This window comes from Bos grunniens, chromosome 11 (genome assembly GCF_055505025.1).
Source record: "Bos grunniens cultivar Pamir isolate PY7600 chromosome 11, Bosgru_T2T1.0, whole genome shotgun sequence".
Taxonomy (NCBI): domain Eukaryota; kingdom Metazoa; phylum Chordata; class Mammalia; order Artiodactyla; family Bovidae; genus Bos; species Bos grunniens.
This window is the reverse complement of record NC_141175.1, coordinates 77,718,733-77,736,871: the sequence shown is the minus strand read 5'-3', so window position 1 is coordinate 77,736,871 and position 18,139 is coordinate 77,718,733. Positions and strand designations below refer to the sequence as shown.

The 18,139-nt window shown below is 46.4% G+C and overlaps 1 long non-coding RNA gene across 2 annotated transcripts in view; it reads left to right on the top strand.

The window, feature by feature from the left end:
* Positions 1–18,139, top strand: part of LOC147363348 (uncharacterized) — a 49,490-nt gene that overhangs the window by 8,400 nt on the left and 22,951 nt on the right. Inside the window, exons 2-3 of one of the 2 annotated variants that reach the window (XR_015137002.1) lie at positions 2,027–2,112; positions 12,583–12,715. This is a non-coding gene — a long non-coding RNA (uncharacterized LOC147363348). Of the gene's footprint in view, positions 1–2,026; positions 2,113–12,582; positions 12,716–18,139 lie in introns of those variants that run through there. The other variant, XR_015137003.1, reaches the window with a different exon arrangement.

Below are 18,139 nucleotides of genomic sequence, written 5' to 3'. Positions count from 1 at the left end.
TCACCCAGGCTGGACACAGGCTACCAGAGGCTGAGGTGACCTCTTAGCACAAATTGTCATCCCCATGGCTGGGACAACCTCTGTGCTGCCCTTTCAAATCACTCCAGGATGAGCGCCCCCTTCTGGCCTGGATGCCTGATGAGTGGAGCTGGGGCAGAGCCTGCACCCGACCACCATGGAGGTAAAAGTGGGTGGACTTTTCACTTTCTCCAGTGAGAAGCCACGTGCTCCAAAAAGAGTTACAGAGGGGAATCCTCAGTCCTAAGGAGGGTGGGTCAGATGTCGGGTAGCAGAAGGGCAAGTGTTCATGACTATTTGCACAGCAATCTTGGGGTCTAGGTTACTGTATGCATATCTTACTTCTTGAGGGGTACTGGGGGGTAGGACCTTTACCTGAACCAGGGCTACTGGGATCTTTGCATCAAAACCTCTGCATATCTGGCCTGACATTGCAGCTGATTGTTCACAACCAATATACCATTAGGGATGCGGTCCAGAGAGCCCTTGAAGAACCTTCCTCCCCTAGAGACTTCAGAGGGATCACAGCCCAATCATCACCTTGCTTTTGTACTTGCAGCTTTCAGAACTGTGACACACTTTTCTGTTCTTTTAAGCCGTGTGTGTGGTAAATCGTTGACAGTCTTAGGAACTGAATACAGACAATTGTTTGGTTATCCTAAAAAGGATTTTGGGCCCACCATCTATCTGGACTCCAGCCTCATAGACCCCCTATCCCCCACCAACTTGTGATCTCCCCTTGGTTGCCTGGATCTTGCAGCCCCCTCCTGGTTGGAAGGCTCAGGCCCCCCCTCTTCCAGCAGAATCTCCTCACTAAGCTCCGTCCTTGGGTGGGAGCCCGCCTCCCTGGGTGCCCTTCCATTCCCTCTGGGCCCCTGGGTCCCTGGGCCCATGCTGAGGGCAACGTCCATGACTGGTGCCACCGGTGGAAAACACCGATCTTGGGGAAAAAGGCTCTTTGTGACTCTTGGGCATTGTTGTGGCTCCTATCAGCTGTGAAAAAATCAAAGCACCTGCATGCCTAGCCTAGAATTACCCAATTCCCCCTAATTGCCTAAAGAACTCACCTGGGCAGAAAGGGTACTGTCGCCATAGGTGACGAGGGTGTGAACTAGGTGTGAGACAGGGAAGAATGCAGCAAAGTGTGTTTGTTAGAATTCCTCTCTGTGTCCTATCGTCTCTGCAGGCCCAGCAAACATTTGTTTACCAATAACTCGCTTTTCCTTGGTTGCCTTCCTCTCCTTGGAGGTTTCAAACCACTACCCCAAACATCCTCTCTTGTCTTTAGGTGAACATGATATTTAAGGTGAGGGTTTCAGCAAGTTACTCAGTTTTCCTTGATCTCTCCCATGAATACACATTATTAAAAATTTGCTTGATTTTCTCCTGTTAATCTAGCTCATATCAAGTTCATTCTTAGACCAGCCAGAACTTACAAGGGTAGAGGAGAATGTCTTCTTCCCCAGCATTTACCTTGGGGTAAATGAAACATCAAACCTGCACGGAAGTGATGCAGTCTAGTGAGGAAAGACAGACAGATGCTCAGCAGCAAAAGACGTCCTTACCAGATGACAGTGAGGGGATCCTCTCCAGAATCAGGATCAGCATCCTAATTCCCCAGGCGAATCACCAGGAACCCTTGGAATAGAACTTGGGGTCCCAAAGTGCTACCAGGATGGAGCATCTCCTGGGGAGGGTGCTAGAGGGCAGAGGGCAGACCTCCCAGAGGGTGGGGAAATGGTATCTAAAGGAAGACAGACTTAGTGCCACCTCCCACCTAGGTCTCTGGGCTTTTGTGGTATAAATGGATGCAAAGAAGAAATGGACACTTTAAGAGTGGCTGGATTTGATTTATATTGAAAAGGACAGGAAGTGGGCTGGTTGAGAGTGTGAGGAGGAGGACTGAGCCATGGTGGACACAATCATCAAGCTGTCCTCTATGCTATCATATAATCCTCCTCTGGTATCTTATTGGATGACTATAGTAAAGCTTTCTCCTGTTTTTCAGTTACTTCTGGATGCCAGACTGAGGATTCCTTCAGTGCTGACACTGACGTCAAGGTGGGGACAAACCAGCTGCTCCTGGAGGTTACAGTTGAGTGGGACCTGCTTATATTGGAGATGTGGGGACCTCAGATGGGGAACTGGGGAGCAAAGGCAAAGAGATGGGCAAGCACTTTGTGTTCTGGGCTGAGAAAGAGCCATTTGGGCAAAGGTGCCAGTTTCGGGGGGGTGAGGCGGGGAGGGCAGGGTGGGGCTGGCTTGCAGGCTACCTTTTGGCACCATTCAGTGCCAGGCTAGGGGTGTCTTCTTGGATTTTAAGCATGAGGAGACAGTGCATGTGGGGGCACATGATGTCATCAGTGTTGCAGAAGATTTTTCAGGTTTGTCTGCTCTTTCAATCCTTCTCCCTCCATTCTTTTGCTTTTTTCCACTGAGAATGAAACCGCACTTCTCCTTGGCTGGAACTCAAACCCAGACACACCTCTGGCTGGGACTTGAGCCCAAGGGATGAGACTGGAACCCACTGTCTTTTAAATTAAAACTGATCACCTGATCTGAAATTGTAGAACTCATCTCAGGACTTAATGAAGCTCAAGTTCTTTGATTCTGGTGCAGAAAGAATTCAGGGAGAGGCAAAGTGACATATTCGTATAGGACACTTGTGAGAGATACAAGAAAGGGAGTACCACCCTGAGAACTTAGTGGGCTCCAGTTTTATAATCAAAGGAAAATGTGAAAGGGGAGAAGATCACTTTCTTCCTCATTCTTTGAGTTTTTCATCGTTAACTCCTACATGTTGGGTGGGGGAGCTTTTGATCCTATATGGCTCTGTCATGATGCTATGGAAATGAATAAAAAGATAGTAATGTATACTAAAATATGATAAATAATCTCAGATTTCAGTATAATTTCATATTTTCCTTATATTTTTATTTTGAGTGCACGCAGAGAAGCATTTCCTAGGAATTGTTAACTTACTGACCTCACTGGGCAGGATGTGGGTCTCATTCCACCGTTGCTTTGAGGCATGTCTCATGCTTCTATTCCATGGTTTTGTTGCTAAGGAAGTCTGCTTTCTTGAGTGATCATTAACTTAAGGGGCGGGGAGGGTCTCCCATACTTTTTTCTCTACTTATAATCCCTTAGTGGGATTAACTATTTAATCACCTACATTGTCACTTCATTCTGTTACTATCAAGAATACCTACTGGAAATCAGTCTTGTTGGAGGTTGCAGGAATTACAGTGAGACCCAGACCCAGCTTCTAGGAGCTCATCTCTGGCTGGAGAGACCGATAGATTAAGAAACACCCTTCAGTGTAGTCTAACGGGCACATATAAGTTGCCTGGGAGCACATAGGAGGACCCCCAAACTCAGCCTGGCTTCTCAGAGCTAGAGTCACTTGAGCTGAGTCTTAAAGAGTAAGTTATTATTCCAGGCAAAGAAAGGAATAGAAAATACGTGTGATGTAGGGAATGGTCATTGTTGCAGTTAGGACTCTGAGGTATGTGTTTGTATGTTGGGAGAAAGGAGGGTAGAGGTAAGCCTAGAAATACAGAGCATGACCAGATGGAAAAGGCCTTGAGTGTCCTACAAAGGACTCTACCCTTATCTTAAAGCCCAGGTAAAGGTCACACATGGCTTCCCTGGTGGCTCAGTGGTAAGAATCCACCTGCCAATGCAGATGTGGGTTTGATCCCTGGGTTGGAAAGATCCCCTGAAGGAGGGCGTTTAAACCCACTCTGGTATTCTTGCCTGGAGAATCCCATGGACAGAGGAGTCTGGTGGGCTACAGTCCAAGGGGTCACAAAGAGTCAGACATGACTGAAGCGACTGAGCAAAGCACACAACCCGAAAGTCGCACATAGACCTTTTCTCTTTTGTCTCTCGCCAGCTTCCAAGCTCTGTGTCTCAAAATGATTAGCTAAGAATGCTCAAACTACTGCACAATTGCACTCATTTCACATGCTAGTAAAGTAATGCTCAAAATTCTCCAAGCCAGGCTTCAGCAATATGTGAACCGTGAACTTCCTGATGTTCAAGCTGATTTTAGAAAAGGCAGAGGAACCAGAGATCAAATTGCCAACATCCCCTGGATCATGGAAAAAGCAAGAGAGTTCCAGAAAAACATCTATTTCTGCTTTATTGACTATGCCAAAGCCTTTGACTGTGTGGATCACAATAAACTGTGGAAAATTCTGAAAGAGATGGGAATACCAGACCACCTGACCTGCCTCTTGAGAAACCTATATGCAGGTCAGGAAGCAACAGTTAGAACTGGACATGGAACAACAGACTGGTTCCAAATCAGGAAAGGAGTACGTCAAGGCTGTATATTGTCACCCTGCTTATTTAACTTATATGCAGAGTACATCATGAGAAACGCTGGACTGGAAGAAACACAAGCTGGAACAAGATTTCTGGGAGAAATATCAATAACCTCAGATATGCAGATGACACCACCCTTATGGCAGAAAGGGAAGAGGAACTCAAAAGCCTCTTGATGAAAGTGAAAGAGGAGAGTGAAAAAGTTGGCTTAAAGCTCAACATTCAGAAAACGAAGATCATGGCATCTAGTCCCATCACTTCATGGGAAATAGATGGGGAAACAGTGGAAACAGTGTCAGACTTTATTTTTTGGGCTCCAAAATCACTGCAGATGGTGACTGTAGCCATGAAATTAAAAGACGCTTACTCCTTGGAAGGAAAGTTATGACCAACCTAGATAGCATATTCAAAAGCAGAGACATTACTTTGCCAACAAAGGTCCATCTAGTCAAGGCTATGGTGTTTCCAGTGGTCATGTATGGATGTGAGAGTTGGACTGTGAAGAAGGCTGAGCGCCGAAGAATTGATGCTTTTGAACTGTGGTGTTGGAGAAGACTCTTGAGAGTCCCTTGGACTGCAAGGAGATCCAACCAGTGCATTCTGAAGGAGATCAGCCCTGGGATTTCTTTGGAAGGAATGATGCTAAAGCTGAAACTCCAGTACTTTGGCCACCTCATGCAAAGAGTTGACTCATTGGAAAAGACTCTGATGCTGGGAGGGATTGGGGGCAGGAGGAGGAGGGGACGACAGAGGGTGAGATGGCTGGATGGCATCACTGACTCGATGGACGTGAGTCTGAGTGAACTCCGGGAGTTGGTGATGGACAGGGAGGCCTGGCGTGCTGCAATTCATGGGGTCACAAAGAGTCGGACACGACTGAGTGAACTGAACTGAAGATTAGAACTGTTTGTCCCCCTGAAACTAGCTAGACACTGACGAGCATCACCTGTTCAGCTAAATGAATCTTCCCCTGGTTGCAAATACAAGCTAAGTATAAGTCACCTAGGCAATAGCTCACAGTTACAACTTGTAACACCTTACTTGTAACTCCTCCCTGTAAAAGTCTAAGGCAACCATTGAGACATTCTGATCTTTACATCTGGGGGAATTCTTTTCTTATTGAAATATACTGACTAACTTAATCTCCTCAAATGTCCAGTTTCTGCCTTTGACACTATGATATGCTTGCTTTTTCCAACTTCCTGGAGGGCAGAGTGACGCGATACGGCTTTGCTAAATGATACTGTACCCAACATTTCTAAAGGACTCTACTGTCTCTGTGTACTTTCCCATGTATGATCTAATTTAATTGACACTGTTGTCCTGGAAGACAGGCAGAAATCAATGTCACCATTTAGAGATGGGGAGATTGAGATTCACAGAAACTGCATGGCATATGTGGGTCACACAATCTGTAAGTGTCAAAATTCTGCACTGGAAAATGGGATCTTTTTGTTTTTCTTTCTACCCCGCTGTGCTCCTTCATCAAGTTAACAACTTTTAAAAAAACATTTGCTGATTTATTTGGGGGTGTTGGGTCTTAGTTGTGGTACTTGGGATCTTTAATCTTTGTTATGGCGTGTGAGATCCACTTACCTGAGCAGGGAGCAAACCTGGGCCCTTGCATTGGGAGCTCAGAGTCTTAGCCACTGGACCACCAGGGAAGTCCCTAACAACTTTTAAAGACAGTACCAGTACCCCTTCAAAAAAGAGCCTGCTCTCTACTTTTCTTTCCATTTTGAAAGCTCAGGCCTCATTTGCAGACAACCTTGAGCAGGAAATAACACAGTATCAGGATGATGCATCAGGATAATTTCCTTGGGCTTCAGGGCAGGGTTCCTGGGATTCAGGATTCACATTCACCAGTCATCTTGAGCTTGTCCTTCCTGAAAAGGACTCTGGTTCAGATAACTATTGCACATGCATCCTGAAGGCCACTTGTATATAAACACAGAGCCCGAAGGCCCGGCTCTCACTATTCTTATTAACACTGCTGCTTTCGAAGAAAGAAAAGCAGCCTTTGATTAGCTTCTGCCCCAACTGAGAGAGAGGCCAGTCGAATCAAAAACCGCTTCAGCTAAGGGAGAAATGGATGTAACAGGACTGCATTCTCTCAATCCTAATTGACTTTTCAATTTCTCTTTTATTTAATAACCTCTTCTGAAATGACTGATGTCACTGTTCTGTATCCAGAGACTTTCTCAACTAACGTATCCAAGGCTTGGAGTGAAGGGCAGCTGTCCATCTATCACAAGCCGTGCTGCCTCTTCCCACAAGAACTGAATTGAGCACTTCCTGGGTACCCACAGCATGCCTCAAGCCTATCTTGCTGCCAGGGAAAGCCAAGACCAGGTCCCTGCCCTTGAGGAGCTCACAGCCCTGGGGAGGAACGGGGAACTAACACACAGGAAGAAATGCAAGGAAAACCAATGTCTGGGGCTCCAAAGCAATCCAGGGAAATAGCAGTGAATGGACAGATGAAAATTCCTGCCAACCTGGAGGGAAGACAGAAGTAAACCATAGAGTCAACTAGAAAGCTATGAGCATCAGGGAGGAGGATGGGGAACCAAGCGGGGAGCAGGGTAAGGAAAAGACTGTAATTTTAAATGGGATGCTTGAGTCCAGGTCCAAAGGAGGGGAAGAACCAAGCCCTGAAAAACATCTGGAGAAGACAATCTGGGGAAAGGAAAGGGAGCAGTCAAAGGATCTGAACATGGGCAGGCCTGGAATTTCTGAGAAACAGCAAGGTTAGAGAGTAGGTGTTTTCTTGGCCAGGGGTTGTAAGAGGGGAAGGGTCCTTTTTAAAAGGACTTACTCTGGGCAGCCGTACAGGGAAGCATCTCTGAAACTCCATGTCAGTTCTCTGTGCAGTTCCAGTGTGGCTGGAAGCGTGGTATTGAGAAGGAAGTGGAGGTCACAGAGGTGAGGAGGGACAGATCACCTGGGTGTCAGCAGCTTTCTTCAGGGGACACCAGTGAAAGGTTGAGTACAGAGGAGAAATGTGATCAGATGTTGATTCTAAAGGGATTGTTCTGTTTTAAGAACAGTGTGGACAAAGGGGTAGAAGCTGGGGGAGAAGTTAGTGCAACAGAGTTGATAAGTACATGCTTGATGTTTCCAGCTTCCAAAGTATCTGTGCATTTTGCATTCCCACCAGCAATGTATGAGAGTTCACTTGTCAACACTTGGTGTTACCAGTCTTTAACTGTAGCCTTTTGAGTGGGTATATATTAGTATCTCATTGTGATTTTAATTTTTTCCCCTAGATGACTAATGATGTTGAGCTTCTTTCCATGTGTTTGCAGTAGAGAGCTGATGGTGGTTTGGAGCAGGGTGGTGGTAGCACAGATGATAAGAAGGGTCTGAGTCTGGATATTAGAAATCTCTACAGTGGGCATCCTTCCTGAACCCTGTGGGAGAGGGAACCACATCCAGACAAATTGGATCTCTGTCAGAATTGTTGTTCCCAATACTCCTTTTCCCCTTCTTCTAAGAGGCTAGAGCCCTGATTTTGGCCAGGCATATGGCTATCCAGATTGTACTTCTCGCTTCCCTTGCAGCTAGTAGAGGTCATGTGATTAAGTTTTGGTCAATACTATATGAGCAGAGGAGTTGAAGATAGGTCCCAACACCTTCTTTAAAGGGCAGCTGGCACATATTCACCTCTTCTTTTTCTGTTTAATACTTATTAATTAACTTCCTTAGCCACACCTGGTCTTAGTTGTGGCATGTAGGGTCTAGTTCCCTGACCAGGAATCAAACCCAGTTCCCCAGCACTGAAAACTCAGAGTCTTAGCCACTGGACCACCAGGGAAGTCCCTCTTCACTCCTTAACATAGTCTCCCTCTAGCCCTTTCCTTTGAACATAAAAACCACGGCAGGCTCCACCTTCAAGATGATAGGTTCCAGAGCTAGAAGTCCCTGAGCCCCAGGCACCGTGGAGAACTCTGTCAGCCCTAGACTGCCACTTCCTGATGTCTCGAATGAGAGAAAGAAGATATACTTCTAATTGGTTTCAGCCATCATTATTTTGTTTTCCCTGGTGGCGCAGATGGTAAAGAATCTGACTGCAGTGCAGGAGACCCAGGTTCAACCCTGGGGTTGGGAAGATCCTCTGGAGCAAATTGCATACTCCAGTATTCTTGCCTGGAGAATCCCATGGACAGAGGGGCCTGGCAGGCTACAGTCCACGGGGTCACAGAGTCAGACGTGACTGAATGACTAACACCACTACACTATCATTATTTTGTTGGTGGTAATGTTCTCAGTGAACTTAATCTAAACCCATTTGACAGGCAACCAACAGCACCTGCTGTCAAACAGCTTCTTGGAGGAAGGGATACATACAATTATTAACAGCTTCCAGATGAATAGGGCTTAGGGTATCAAAGACCAAAACCGTGAGCACTTTAGTCTGAGGCAGGATAGTGAGCCTGGCTTGAGGGTGAGACTACAGAGGGAGTGAGTGCAGAAGGCTCAGATCACCCCAGGGCTGGTGCTTTTAAGCCCAGAGAATCCACACTGTGTTTAATGGCCCCTGGAGAAAGGTTACCCCCTTCTCCCAGGGCCCCCTGCCATGTTTAACTTAAATGTATCACGTTGCGGTTTAAACCCTCTTCCCTGATAGTGAAGCAGTTTGGGATGGACACTTACACAATGCTATATTTAAAATGGATAACCAACAAGGTCCAACTGTATAGCACAGGGAACTCTGCTCAGTGTTATGTGGCAGCCTGGATGAGAAGGGAACTTGGGGGAGAATGGATACATGTGTATGTATGGCTGAGTCCCTTCGCTATGTGCCTGTAACTATCACATTGTTAATCAGGCATACAAAATATAAAGTTTTTAAAATTAATTTTTAAAAAATGAGACAATGCAATGAAATAAAGCCTCTTCCCTTATTCACAGGGAATAATCCTGGTTTCAGCATTGGAAAGCTGAGCCTCTATGTACCCTTAGATGTGATTAAATGCCACTCTGTCTCTCCACGCAGCCAGCCAGGCAAGCAGAGCTGAGTCCTAACCTTCCTCAGTCCCAACCATCTGTTTCTCTAAATATGTTACTTTCATCCCCAAAGACCAACTCTCAGACCAGACGGAGTGAGCTGGCCAGGGCAGGAAGCCCATCTCCTCCCTCAGCATCCGCCCAGGCCTGGCCTCCCGGGCTCTCACTCGTAGAATAGCTCCATCCTTCTCTGAGTCACCTCCCAGACACTCACCCTTTTAGTCTGCGCCAAAGGAGCCAAGCCCCAAGCATGAGACCCCTGGCAGCTCAGCTGGGCTGGGTGTGTGGCAGAACTGCCTGGAGGGGCCCTCTGGCTTCCAGAAGCCATCCTGATGTCAATCATCTGAGACGCAAGACGACACGCCATTGGAACACCCAGGCCCAGAGCCCAGAGAACATCTTTGATTACTGAGACGCCTAGGCTCCCGAGGCCAGCTGCTGAGGATTTTCTACACCCAGGCGTTCAAAACAAAAAAGCATTCTTATTTTCACGTGGATTCCATCACGGCACTGTGCAGGTATGGCACTGGGAAAAGAGAGCTTTTTGGTCAGGGTCATTTGAGGTGCCTTGGACCCTGGCCACGGGGCCCGGGTGCTGGTTCTGTTCACTGTGGAGATGGAGGGAGGCAGGCTGAGAGGGAAGGAGGAGGGAGACGAGGCACTGCCCTCCGCCCCGGGCCTGCGGGTTGCTGCGACGAACGCAGTGCCTTTCCTCCACCAAGGATGCCTCAAGAAGGCAAATTGGATTTTTTGCTAAAAATCAAATTTTGACTACCCATAAGTCCGCCTAGCCTCCTGTCCAAGCTTCTGGAGAGTATGAGATGAACAAGAGTGTCACACAGATGATGTAACTCCAGCTGAAAGTGAAGAAACCAGGGCTTTAGTTAGCCTTACAGCCTCATCTCAGAGACTTTCAAGCTTTGGCTTTGGCTTTTTGTGCTATTGTCAACAGCCCAGTGAGACCCTCGGCCCCTGTTCTCACACTGACTCTTGCCTAGGGCCCAGCTTGAGAACTATCATCAAGTCCAAGAGATGCCTTTTGGACTGCAGCTCCTTGAGCAGGTGTTTCAGGCCCTCAGTCGGGGTGTCCTAAGGTCCCCCAACCATCTGCAGTGCTTCAGGGTGCATCCTGACCTGGGGCATTGCATTGCTAGAAATTCCAGCCAAGTTCTTCATATGAAGAACATCATGGGAAATGTAGGTGTATATGCAGTGGAGGGTGAGAGGAGGAACCTGGGCTTCTTGAGGAAGCTAATTTTATGACTAATTAAATCTGAGAAGATGTGGAAAATCCTAGCACTGGTTTACAACACTCCTCACAATAGTCTTCACACCTTCAATCTCCCCAAAGGGTTGTTTTCTTAGGAAGAGGAGCAAAGCGGGCATCTCAAGGTTTCCTCCTTTGGTGAGAGGGACTAACGGTGCTTGGGTGTCCAGTCTCTGTCCCTCTCTCTTACTTTGTGACCTTGGGCATAATGCGTTAACCTCTCGGAGCCTCGTTTCCTTACCTGAAAAATAGCACTGTTATGAAAATCACACAGAAAATTCACACCGAGCATTTAATGTCTCTGACATATAGTAAGCACTCAGGCTAGGGTAGTAGCCATTAATGCATTGTTCATTATATGTGATGTTCTTTGCCTTTTGAACCCCACCCCCACCCCCCCGCCACCTCCATCTTCTCCTAAAAAGAGGTGACCTGTGATTCCTGGGTCTGGCCAGGACCTTTATCAGTGTGGAGACAGCATCTTTCCCACTGAAGTGCGGGCTCCTGGATGGCTGCGGGGTGCCCTCGTCTTCCTCTGGGCCACCCATCCCCATTCCTACCATGCCAGGCGCCGTGCCAGTCTCAGCTTGATCATGAAAGATCCTGAAGATGCCACTGTTGGAGAAGAAAGAAAAATGTTCCCTCTACCCATCTGAGTTCTTGGTTGAGACTCTTGAAAGAAAAGACAGATTAACCAGAGAGAAACAAACAGAAGTGTATGAACATGTATACCTCATGAATACATGGAGATACCCAGGCCCCCCAAGGTGGCTTTGAATTCAATATTAAATACCATCTTAATAGGGAAATCGGGGCTTCCCTGATAGCTCAGTCGGTAAAGAATCCATCTGCAATGCAGGAGACCCCGATTTGATTCCTGGGTTGGGAAGATCCGCTGGAGAAGGGATGGGCTACCCACTCCAGTATTCTTGGGCTTCCCTTGTGGCTCAGCTGGTAAAGAACTGCCTGCAATGCAGGAGACCTAGGTTCATTCCTTGGGTTGGGAAGACCCCCTGCAGAAGGGAAATTCTGCCCACTCCAGTATTCTGGCCTAGAGAATTCCATGGACTATATAGTCCATGGGGTCGAAAAAAGTCGGAAATGACTGAGCAACTTTCACTTTCACTTTTTAATAGGGAAAGGGAAGAGGCATTGTACCTCTACTTATTAGGGTAGAATCAATTTAAAAAAAAATGAATGGGCCCTCAGAAGAATAAATGGGAGGTATGATAGTTTGTGGAGAAGGCAATGGCACCCCACTCCAGTACTCTTGCCTGGAAAATCCCATGGACGGAGGAGCCTGGTAGGCTGCAGTCCATGCTAAGGGTCAGACCCGACTGAGCGACTTCACTTTCACTTTTCACTTTCCTGCATTGGAGAAGGAAATGGCAACCCACTCCAGTGTTCTTGCCTGGAGAATCCCAGGGACCGCAGAGTCTGGTGGTCTGCCGTCTATGGGGTCGCACAGAGTCGGACACGACTGCATCGACTTAGCAGCAGCAGCATGATAGTTTGTGAGGGCTTCCCAGGTGGCTCAGTAGGTAAAGAATCCACCTGCAATGCAGAAAATTGCCTGCAATGCAGAAGACCTGAGTTTGATCCCTGGGTCAGGAAGATGCCCTGGAGAAGGAAATGGTTGCCTGGGAAATCCCACGGACGGCGAAGCCTGGCGGATACAGTCCATGGGGTCGCAAAAAGACGGGCATGACTGAGTGACTAAATCACTACCGCCACATGATAGTTTGTGATGAAGTTCATCTGTGTGTGCTGTTAACGTCTAGTTTCCTCTCCTATGATGCTTGATGAAATTCCTTGGGAGAGGATTTGTAACAATTGAGTTCCTTCTGGAGGATCTATATTTATGTAGATAAGGGGAGTTCAGAGAAAGCTTCTCCCTGCCTTTTCTGGTTTTCAAGTGCCTATAGTTCGCAATAATCATTGTAACAACTTCGTTGCAGGAGTCTCCTCGGAAGCAAAGAATCAAGAATCTGACCCCTTTCACTTTAAGAATGAATTTCCTTTAACAAGATCTGTGGCCTGGGGCACCCTGCCTGAGATGAGAAGATGACCCAGGAGACCCCAGGGAACTCCCTGGAAGGGAACCGGGAGGCTGGGCCACAAATGCAGGCACAACACCAGCATGGAGGGGACCAGTTCTGGGCATTATGTGACCCAGAGGCTGCAAACGCCTCCCAGCACACCAGCCCCACTGGCTCTGTGTGCTAGTGTAACCACGCTACACGCTTCCATCCATTCATTCAGGCATGTTTACTGCACTGTTCTGTTACTGCTAGGCTCTCATCTAGCTGTGGGAAACAGCGATGAAAAATAAATAAATACCCAATCTTATGGGAGCTTCTTCATTAGGGGTCCCTGTGTGATCCTCTGTCTTAGCAATAAGCTGCTCTTTCCTCTGGTACAGGGAGGGCAACTCACATGAGGGTCTTATGAGCTGCTTGGAGAGAAGGGTGCGGGAAGGTCAGAGTGGACGTCCTGCTTCTGCCATTTTTTCAGATTCCTTCAGCTTAGCATATTCCATGTACCAACATGCTGTATTTGGGGGTAGCCTGTTCTGAACCCTGCCAGTACTTAGGAGAAATTTGAGTACAGCAATCACATAATCTAACTTTTGTTTTATTTAAAATTTTAATTAAAAATTGTATTTAGATTTCAAAGTACTTCAAAAGTAGGGAAAATAGTCAAATGAACTCTCATAGATATTAGTACTTGTTACAGCAGCACCCCACTTCTCTGGACCAAAGCTTGGGCTGCCGTTACAATATACCACAGACTGGGCAGCTCAAATGACAGAAATGCATTTTCTTACAGTTCTGGAGGCTGCAAGTCCCAAATCCAGGTGCCAGCCAATTCTGTTTCTGGCGTGAGCTCTCTTCCTTGCTTACAGACAGCTGCCTTCTTGCTTAGCCTCACATAGCCTTCCCATAGTATGTGTCTGAGGAGAGATCTCTTCTTCCTCTTCTTATAAAACCATCAGTTATATCAGATTAGGGCCCAACCCTCATTTAATTACCTCCTAAAGATCCTTTCTCCAAGTAAAGATCCTAACTCCAAGGGGGTTAGGGCTTCAGGGTATAAATTTTAGGGAGGCTGTAATTCAGTCTATAGCATAGGGGATCTGGAATAAACTTTTCAGGGGCTGTTGGAGGTGACATGGGTACCAGGAACCTAGAAAGGCCCCTTTCTGGTTCTCCTCCCACAACCCTTCATTCCCATTCATTAACTTAGTATTTGTAGAGTAGATTCCAGGCATTTGCCTTGTTTGCATTGCTCTGTTTGGCTCAGGAAATTGCCTAGAAACATACACACAGGGACCTAGGAGAAGTCTTGAGAAATGAGGTGGTCTCATTCTGCAGAATCTGGACTGTGAGGCTCAGGGCTCTGGGAGGTCCTATTCCACCAGCCTTAGCCCTGGGTGGGTCAACCCCAAAAGTACTAGAGGCACTCACAGGCACATCATTTGCTATCAGAGATGCTGCCTGTGTTGGGAGAGAAGAGCAAGTGCTGGAGTAACAGCTTTTATTTCTTGAACAAAGAGTTAAGTGACAGAGTCCAGAGAGTGGGAGGGACTTCCAGCTCAGTGATGAAACACTAGGATTTTGGAGACAGGTTTTTAATTCAAAATGTGTCATGGGATTCAATATCAAAGTAAAACCATAGAACTTGGATCTAGGGCCAAAGAGTTCTTAGACATAATACTAAAAGCATGATCCATAAAGGAAAAAATTGATAAATTGGACCTCATTAAAATTTAAAAATTCTTCTCTGTGAAAAACTTGTTTAGCAGAAAAACCTGTTAAAAAGCCAAGTTACAAAGAGGAAATATGTCGCATGTCCAACAAAGGGCTAGTATCTAGAATATATTAAAATAACTCCTGAAACTCAGTTATAAAAAAAGAAAAACACACAATCCAACTAGAAAATGAGCCATGGGACTTCCCTGGGGGTCCAGCAGGTGAGACTCCGAGCTCCCACTGCCAGGGCACTGGTTCAATCCCTGGTCAGGGAACTACATCTCACATGCTGCAGTGAAGATTCAGAGCAGCCAAAATAAATAAATAAAAATTTAAATTAAAAAAGAAAATGAGCAAAAATACAGAGACATTTCACCAAATAGAACAGACAGATGGTAAATAAGTACATGAAAAGAAGTTCAACAGGATTAGTTCTTAGGGAAATGCAAACTAAGACCACAATGAAACAGCACTGCTCACCCCGCTGAATGGCTAGAATAAAAAATAGTGATAACACCAAATGCTAGAAAGAAAGAGGCAAAAGCCAAGAACTGATACAACATCGCTGCTGGGACTGCAAGATGGCGCCAGCACTCTGGGAAAACAGTTTGGCAGTTTCTTACAGAATTAAATATGCAACTACCATTTAAGACAGTGTTTGTATTTTATTTCAAAGAAATGAAAACTTATATTCATACTGCTGCTGCTGCTGCTGCTAAGTCGCTTCAGTTGTGTCCGACTTTGTGCAACCCCATGGACGGCAGCCCATCAGGCTCCACCATCCCTGGGATTCTCCAGGCAAGAATACTGGAGTGGGTTGCCATTTCCTCCTCCAATTCATGAAAGTGAAAAGTGAAAGTGAAATCGCTCACTCGTGTCTGACTCTTAGAGACCCCATGGACTGCAGCCTACCAGGCTCCTCCGTCCATGGGATTTTCCAGGCAAGAATACTGGAGTGGGGTGCCATTGCCTTCTCCGACCAACTCCTGGAGTTCACCCAAACTCATGTCTAGTGAGTCGTCATGCCATCCAACCATTTCATCCTCTGTCATCCCCTTCTCCTCCCACCCTCAATCTTTCTCAGCATCAGGGTCTTTCCAACAAGTCAGTTCTTCACATCAGGTGGCCAAAGTATTGGAGTTTCAGCTTCAACATCAGTCCTTCCAATGAACACCCAGGACTGATCTCCTTTAGGACCATGGACTACTACTCTGTGATAAAAGGAAGAGGCTATAAAGACACCCAACAACTTGGACAAATCTCCAGGGAATGATGCTCATTGAAAAATGCCTATCCCTAAATGCTATACACTATAATACTTCAGATGACATTCAAAATGACAAAGTAATATAGACAGAGATTATTGGTTACCAGGAGATAAGGGTGTGGATGGGTGTGGGTGTGGCTATGGAAGGGCCACAAGTAAGATATTTGTAGTGATGGATAGAAATATTCTGCATCTTTTTCAGGCACGTGGGCTCTCTAGTTGTGGCGAGCAGGCTAGGTTGCTCCGTGGCATGTGGAATCTTAATTCCCTGACCAGGAATTGAACCAGCATCCCCTGCATTACAAGGTGGATTTTAAACCACTGGGCCACCAGGGAAGTCCCTATTCTGCTTCTTGACTGTATCAGTATCCTGGTTGTGATATTGTACCATAGCTTGGCAAAATTTTACCACTGGTGGAAACTGGATAAAGTACACATGGATATCCCATGGGATCGTTCTGTATTATTTATGACCAGGCATAAAACTATTTAATAATAAGAAATTTTTTTAATTTTGCAAAAAATTATTTTAGAAAAAAAAAATTTTTTTTTTTTTTACTACACCACCTGGCATGCGGGATCTTAGTTCCCTGGCTAGAGATCGAACCTGTACCCCCCCGCAGTGGAAATGCAGAGTCTTAACCACTGGACTGCCTGGGAAGCCCCTAAAAAATTATTTTTAGAAAATTACAGCCTCTCCTTTGTGTAGGGTCATCAAAGCCACTTAGGAACTGTTCTGGGAAGTTGCTTCACTGACTTCCTTTGTTATGCACATATGAAGCTTCTGGGCCTCTCTGGAACTCTTTTTTTTTTTTTTTCTGGTGCTCTTGATTGGCTCTTCTCAACTTTTATACGCAGAGAAATGGGAGATTACGTGCATAAGGAGTTCCAAGGCAGTTTTGGTAGGGAAGGTGGTAGTAACCTAAGCCCTACTGTCTGTTGTGACGGTAGACCAAAGTCTACAGACTGCAGAGATCTCCATGGCCTCTGAGGTTCACCAGGACCCAGAGAGACTGAGGCTGGAAGGCCCTCTGGACCCAGTCATGCCAGTGAAGTGATCCATGCTGGGAACCATGAAGAGATTCGTTACAGGGATTCTATAGTGGAGACAGTCTGACCTGGGAGGCCAGGCGGGCTGCCCTGAGAAGGCTGGCAGAAGTGTGGGCCTGAGGCGGTGGACAAGCTTAGTTCTCTGTCGGTCTTGGCAGGCCTGCCTTCAACAGCAACACCAACTCACATTTGTAATAACTTGAGATGGAGAAGCCTCTAGAGGAAGATAATGGACTTTCCAGTAATCAGGGCAAATGAAAGCTGGAAAAACTAATTTGAAAAATCAAAGAGATATAATTGTATTTGCACCTCACACTCATAGAAAAGATCCTGTTTGTTTCAAAAGAGGCTGAAATTGGACCTATGAGGGACAGTCTCCATTTAGCACAGTCCTGAGTTCAACATCTCTTGAAATTGCAAGACAATTTTAAACAGTCTCAACACAGAAGCCTCCCTTTTGTCTTCGGGTGTTGCCTCTATCTGTTACTCTTTCTCTCTCTCCGTCTTGTTCAGAATTCCAGGTGGAGTCGATTCAGAAGCAGTCAAGGCTCCAGTCTTGGAGTGATCAAAATCTATCATGGACCAAAATCTGGCATGCCTGCCACCCCAACCAGTTACCTTAGGTCTGTGAGTTTGGAGCAGTTAGAGAAGCTCTCATAGACACCAGGTAGCTGTGTTCTAGATGAATGAAGCATACAAGATGTGTTTGATCTTTAGGAGACAGAAATCCTCTCTGAACGGTAAGAGCATGGTGGTTCCCTGTAAGGTGAAAGCTGTCAATCTCTCAAGTATTGTGAGACTAGAATAAACATACAGCCAGGAACGTCCATTGGGCCCAGATCAGGAAAGTTAGGAACCATCAGAGAGGAGGAGTTCCTTTGGCTGGGCTAATAGTAAAATCAGCACAAGACAGATTAACAGGAGAAAAACATTTTAATTCATCTGCATGCAGGTCTCATGGTCCTGGAACCAGTCTACCACTGATACAGATGGAGGACTGTACACACACACACACACACACACACACACACACACTTGGATTCCCTGTAATTCCAGCCTCCAGCGCTACCTACTTCCTCTCACACTGCCTAGTTATTATAGGGCTACCCCTGGCCCCCAAGATGCCCACCACTCCCCTCCCACCTCCATTCACCCAGCCCCTGGGCTCTCACCCCATTATCTTTACTCACAGGTCACCCTCCTCATTTGGGGTATATCCAGAGTTTAGGCTGGGTACCAGTAGTCCTTCTCACCAAATACACCTTGTGTGCTTGAGAAACTGCAACACTTTCCTCTTCACTTAATCTCTCAAAAGGAAGGTAATGCCAAGCCAGCAAGATATCAGGCATTGCTCAGTTTCCATGGAGAAGATCATCCACCCACAAGTCACTCCCTCATTTTGTCCCCTCCCCCCACCTTCCCTCGCCCATCATTTTCAGGAAAGCC